The following is a 6393-nucleotide window of genomic DNA, read 5'->3' on the forward strand; positions in this document are numbered from 1 at the left end:
AGCACTGTGTCTTCCTGCAACTCATTGAGGTATTCAGGTAGCAGGTCATCAATAGAAGGCAACTGACTTTGCTCTTCAGGGTCCTCAATCATTGAAGGTTCAAACAATCTCAAATAATCTGCATTTACGATTGAGTAGATGTGCATGTAAGCTGGTAGATCAAGGCGAAAGGCATTTTCACCAATTTTCTCAAGTATTCTAAAAGGTCCATACCTGATAGGCTTTAGCTTTTTACCTTTACCTTGCATCACGTCCTTGTTGATATACAACCAGACTTGGTCTCCAACTTGAAAACTATGCTCCATCTGATGCTTATCATGCCTAGCCTTGTACTTGGCCTAGCTCTTTTCTAGCTATTCCTGTACTACCTGATGGATCTCCTGGATTTGTTCAATAAACCTGGTTGCCTTGTCCATATCACCGTGTCCATCAACCATGGTGTCTTTACCAAAGACAAAATCCAAAGGAGACCTTGGCGTGAAACCAAAGCAGGTCTCAAAAGGAGATCTCTTTGTAGAAGAGTGTTTGGCTCTGTTGTAAGCATGCTGCACATAACACAAGTGTTCATCCCAAAGCTTAGGATGTTTACTGCAATATCCTCTCAGTAACTGGATCAAATTCCTGTTTACTACTTCTGTCTTGCCATCTGTTTGTGGATGAAAATTTGTGCTTCTCTTTAATTTGGTGTCCATCAGTTCCCACAGACTAGACCAAAACTCCCCACAAATCGGGTGTCTCGATTAGATACAATGGAAGTGGGTAATCCAAAATGAACCCATACATGTTCAAAGAACACTTTTGCAGTCTGTTCAGTTGTGATCTGTTTACTACAAGGTATAAAAATACACGTTTTGTTGAACCTGTCCACAACAACATATAGATAATCATGACCTCTCCTAGATCTAGGTAGTCCTCCAACAAAATCCATGGAGACACTTTCCCAAGGGTGAGAAGGAACTGGTAATGGAGTGTACAAGCCTAGTTTTCTATTGCTGGGCTTGCTTTTAGCACACATGGCACACCCTCTTACATATCTAGAAACTGTCACATTCATTTTTGGCCAATAGTAGAATCTTTGCAGCTGTGCAACTATTTTGCTTACTCCAAAGTGACCTGATATCAGAGAAGTGTGTGCTTCCCTAATTATATTTACTCTCTCAGTTTGTGGAATGCAGAGTTTCCCACAATGGTATAAGAGTCAGTCCTTTATATGATAGTCCAATTCTTCTACTCTTTTGCCTTGACTCAAAGTTGCATATACATCTTTAAAGTCCATATCCTGAGCATATTGTTCTATGTAGCTTTCATGTAGCATAGAATTATGCATAAGTATGGTAGATGCATTTATAATGGGTCTAGGTAACATGTCTGCAACCTTGTTATGTATGCCCTTTTTATATCTAATGACTAAGTGAAACTATTGTAGAAAACCCATCCATCTGTAGTGTCTTGATTGTTGCAACTTAGTTTGGGAGTCTAGATATTGAAGTGGCTGATGATCAGTATGTATTACTGTCTCTTTGCCCATTAAATAATGTTTCCACTTTTTCACACTCTGAACTAATGCATACAATTCTTTATCATATGTAGGATAGTTAACTACTACAGGATTAAAAGTCTCAGAATGATAACGTATGGGTTTGTCGTGCTGTATCAACACTACTCCTATGGCATAGTCACTGGCATCAGTTTGGACCTCAAATGGTCTTTGTAAATCTAGCAGTGCCAGTACAGGTGCTATACTTATTTTCTCTTTCAAGGTGTCGAAGGCTTTCTGATGTTTGCCTCCCCACTGAAACACCTTATTCAATCCTGTTAAAGCATGTAAGGGAGCTGCAATCGAGGAGAAGTTAGAAATGAACTTCCTCCAATATTGTGTTGCTCCTAAGAAGCTTCTTACTTCTGTAGCAGACCTGGGTTTAGGCCAGTTCACAATGACTGCCACTTTAGAGGGATCTATTTTCAATTCACCTCCCCCTACTATATGACCCAAGTAGTTTAGAGATGTTTTTCCAAATTCACATTTTGAGAGTTTAACATAATTTTTTTCTCTTTTCAAAACATCTAATGTCTGCTTAACATGCTTTAAATGTTCTTCCCATGTTTTACTAAAAATCAGAATGTCATCCAGATACACAATAAAAAAATCATCAAGAAAAGGTCTGAGTACATCATTCATTAATCTCATGAAAGTAGCAGGAGCATTAGTTAAGCCAAAAGGCATAACCAGCCATTCATACAATCCCTACTTTGTTTTGAAAGTAGTCTTCTATGTATCTTGCTCTGCAACTCTGACCTGATGGTATCCACTATGCAAATCCAACTTGGTGAAATAAACAACTTCTTTCAATTGATCTAAAATATCATCTATGCGAGGAAGGGGATAACGATTTTTTATCGTTATCTTATTCAGTGCTCGGTAATAAATGCACATTCTCCACGAGCCATCTTTCTTTCTCACCAAAACGATTGGCGACCCACATGGTGATGTGCTAGGCCTGTGAAGCCCTTCTCGAGCAACTCCTGCACCCGCTTCTTGATTTCAGCATTCTCTAAAGAAGACAACCTCTTATACCTGTGGCTGCTATAGTTGTTTCATCTCCCGAGTTTGACCCCAAATCTCTCTGAATAGCTGCAACTGTCTTCTTCTTATTGCCCTCATACTTCTTAGGTCTCAGCTCTAGATGCAAAATCCAACAATGCTCATCATCATGCCCCTCCTTTTTACAGTGAGAGCATGAAGCTTTGGCTTTTTGTGTAGTGTTAGCCTTCCTTGCCTTCCATTTCTGTTTTCTTTTCTCCTTGATCTTGCTTACAGTGGGTTGGGATGGTCCCCCAACTTCTGGATTGCCATTCTTTCCTCTAGCCTCTAGATGGGTAGCTTGTACAGATACCTCATCTATACTAGTGGGATTAAACATGAGGATGGTATGCCTCATGTAGCTGTGTAGATCACCAATGTACTTCAAAAGAGTCTCTGGTGAGTCTAGTGAGATACCTAATGTCAATGCTCTCTTTCTGAACTCTTGAGTATACCCTTGTACACTTTTCCCCTTCAACTGTCGAAGAGTTTGCCAGCTCATCATGGCCTGCTGCATGTAGGCCAATGGATAGAACTATTTTTTGATTGCAGAAACAAAGTCACTCTAGACAGAGATGGTCTTACCATGGCTTTTTATATCAGCTTGGGTTCTACCTTCCCACCAAACCAAGGCAGTGCCTCCTAGGCGTAGGCTTGCCAGCTAAATATTACTCTTGTCTGAGTTTATGTTCTGTACCTTGCAATACACATCAATTTGTCTAATCCAATTGTCCAATTTTTTAGCATTTAGCTCTCCATCATATATAGGCAAATCAAATTTAACATCTAACTTAATAAAAGATGCTTTCTTATTATGTATAGGGCTATTAGGAGGTGTGAGAAAGTTTTCCTCTTTCCCCTGTCCTTTGGAGTTGTCATGGAAGTGAGACTCATCTTCTTCTTTCTCTTGCTTAGAGCCTGATGCATCTTCCACCTTTTGCTTTCTAAAGTCTCTGTACATTTCTTCAACCATAGACTTTATAGCTAGGAAACTCTCTATGAATTGAGGGTTTGGCCCCATAGAACCTTCTTCCGACATGGTCTTTCGAGGATAGACTCTTCCAATTTCAGGATTAGTTTCCACAAACTCTCCTTCTCCTAATTTGAGCTTTGATCTTGTGAGCATTCACAACTATACCAACACAAGATTGTCTAACCTTACAACCTTATGCTCTGATACCACTTGATTTGATATTCACCCTATGAGTGCCATTACTTAAAGATTTATTAAACTAAAGGTATTACGGACTCATGTGCTGGTGTGTGTTCTGTGTTATTGAAACAATGGATCAATCAGATTGCCAATACACAGATAAATAAAATGGAGAGACAACAGAGAAATACAGTAACCAACACAAAGACACAAACAATTTTAATAAGGAGTTCACCCTATTCTCCAGGGCTACGTCTCCGGTCCACCTTCAGTGGTGGCCTTTTTTTATTGTGTCTTTTAGCAGAGAGATTACAATACAGGGACTCAATATGAGTTCTCCTGAAGCAGATTTTTCTTGCCAGGGTGGTTCTTGGATTCCCCAAGCCACTTGGAGTACATAGACTCTTCTTCTTCCTACCAGTGCTGTGACCCTTGGTATACAGTGGAAAGAGCCAAATGTGATGCTCAGTCCGGACAGATTCCTCTATGGGAAGGCTTGAATCTTCAAGCTCTCTAGTGCTCAACGCTGCCTGTGGTTAGCTCAGCCCTTTGCCTCTTCTGCTTGGCTTTACTGTTCTCTGTGTTCAGTGCTCCTCTTGGGGTTCACTGTTCATTGTCTCTCTTGGTCGCTTGGACTCTTCTCAATTCTGATTCCAAAACCAACTCTGACTGATTCGACTGTCTCTGTTCATGGCTTTAGCCATTCGATCCCTATGCCTGTTCGGTTCCTCTTCCGCCTGTGTCGATTCACCTTCTACAACTGCGCTTGGAATTCCCTGCGTTTGGCATCATCATGGACACTCAGGGAGTGGCCACTTGTCCTCCTCTAAATGGTGCCAACATGCTTCGTTGGTTCGTTTCTTCAATTACGCCATGGATGCATTCTTCCCCCACCGTGGCGGTCAAATGGATTCCAAATCTCTTTAGGACGCGGCTTAATTCCCTGTCGATTCTGCTTCTTTCCATCGGGTGCAATCTCAGCTGTCCAATATGGGCCCTCCAGATCCGATGCCATACGCACGTTTCGCGCGGTTGACTTGCTCAACCGATAGCGAGCGATCAACAACGGTTTTATTTCACCTCCGCCTGCCATGCGTTGATTGGTGTATGGAATTGCTCCGCTCTCGTCCAAAACCTCTTACCGTTCAAGGGCAACCCAATCAATACCATTGGTTTCCAGAGTGCGGTTCCCACCTTTGTACTTTAGCGCTTTTACCTTTTCTGCCCGTGGTCCTCCGGTTCCCAACGCGATCGAGTGCTCGGGCATCCTCCATTTTGGCCCTGTTCGCCTAGCGATGCGCGATTAGCGCTAAGTGCTAATCGCGCATCAAAAAACTCTTCCTTTTCCCATTCCAGGGCTCCTAGGGGCTACTTTGGCCTCCTGCGCGGTCTCCATGGGCCTTGGTCAGCGCGCTTTGACCGAGGTCCTCATCGTTCCACGTCGGCTACCATTGCCACTGGTTCAGGGTGTTTTTGATACTGTTTTGGATTTCCTTAGAGACTTGTTTGACTTGATTCAGTCATGGTTCTTGATAATCTTTCTATGGATCCAATTCGGATCAATATGACACGCTAGTCATCCAACATGTGATACCGATTAAGGAAGGGGCCAAGCCATTCCAACAGAAACTGAAGAAAGTACATCTAACGCTTGAGCCTCTCATATAAAAAGAGTTGAGAAAATTGTTGGATGCTCAGATCATATACAAATTGTGGCACTCGACGTGGGTGTCAAATTTGGTCCTTGTGAGGAAGAAGTCTAGGGGGATCCTCTTATGTGTAGATTTTTAGAATCTCAGCCGTGCCTCAGGAAAAGAAAACTACCCCGTGTCATCCATGGAGTAAATACTACAAACATTATTAGGGTCTGAAATGTTTTCTTTGTTAGACAAATATTCTGGATATAACTAGGTTCTGGTTGCATAGCTTGTGTAACTCAAAAATACATTCAGAACAAAGTGGGGCATGTTCGCATTTCCGATGAATTTCGTTTAGACTAATCAATGTTGGTGCAACATTGAAACGTGCTATGGACATCGCCTTTCATGAACTAATTGGATAGAACATAGTGGTTTATCTTGATGATGTAACACTATTCTCCAAATAGAGGTTAGACCACCTATGCCACTTGAAGAATATTTTTGAGCGATGTCGAAAGTACAGGATATCCTTAAATCTAAATAAAAGTATCTTTGCAATGTCTGAGGGTAATCTCTTGGGCCACATCATTGCTAAGAGTGGGATTAAGGTAGACCCAAACAGGGTTTGGACAATCACACAGATTTCCCTCCCAGTGAATAGCAAATCCATGCATTCTTCTCGAAGAAGATCAACTTCCTCCACAAGTTCATCTTCGACTATGCCCATATTCTCAAACCAATACAGGAGATGGTGAAGGACACAATCTACAATGGGATAAAATGGAAAATGACTCATTTTCTCATATCAATAAGGCTATAGCAAAAGCACCCACATTATACGAGCCAAAATTCTATAAATATTTCCTTATCTGCACTTTTGCTTTCGACACCTCTCTCATTATTGTACTCACTCACAAGGATGAACTGAACGATGAGTGACCTATCTCCTTCATGAGTGCAAATTTGTAAGGACCAGAGTTTAACTACCCGACCGTGGACAAGTAGGTTTATGCAATATA

Source organism: Pinus tabuliformis, chromosome 3_1 (assembly GCF_031772625.1).
Source record: "Pinus tabuliformis cultivar Carrire ecotype Pingquan chromosome 3_1, CPIR1, whole genome shotgun sequence".
In the NCBI taxonomy this organism is placed as follows: domain Eukaryota; kingdom Viridiplantae; phylum Streptophyta; class Pinopsida; order Pinales; family Pinaceae; genus Pinus; species Pinus tabuliformis.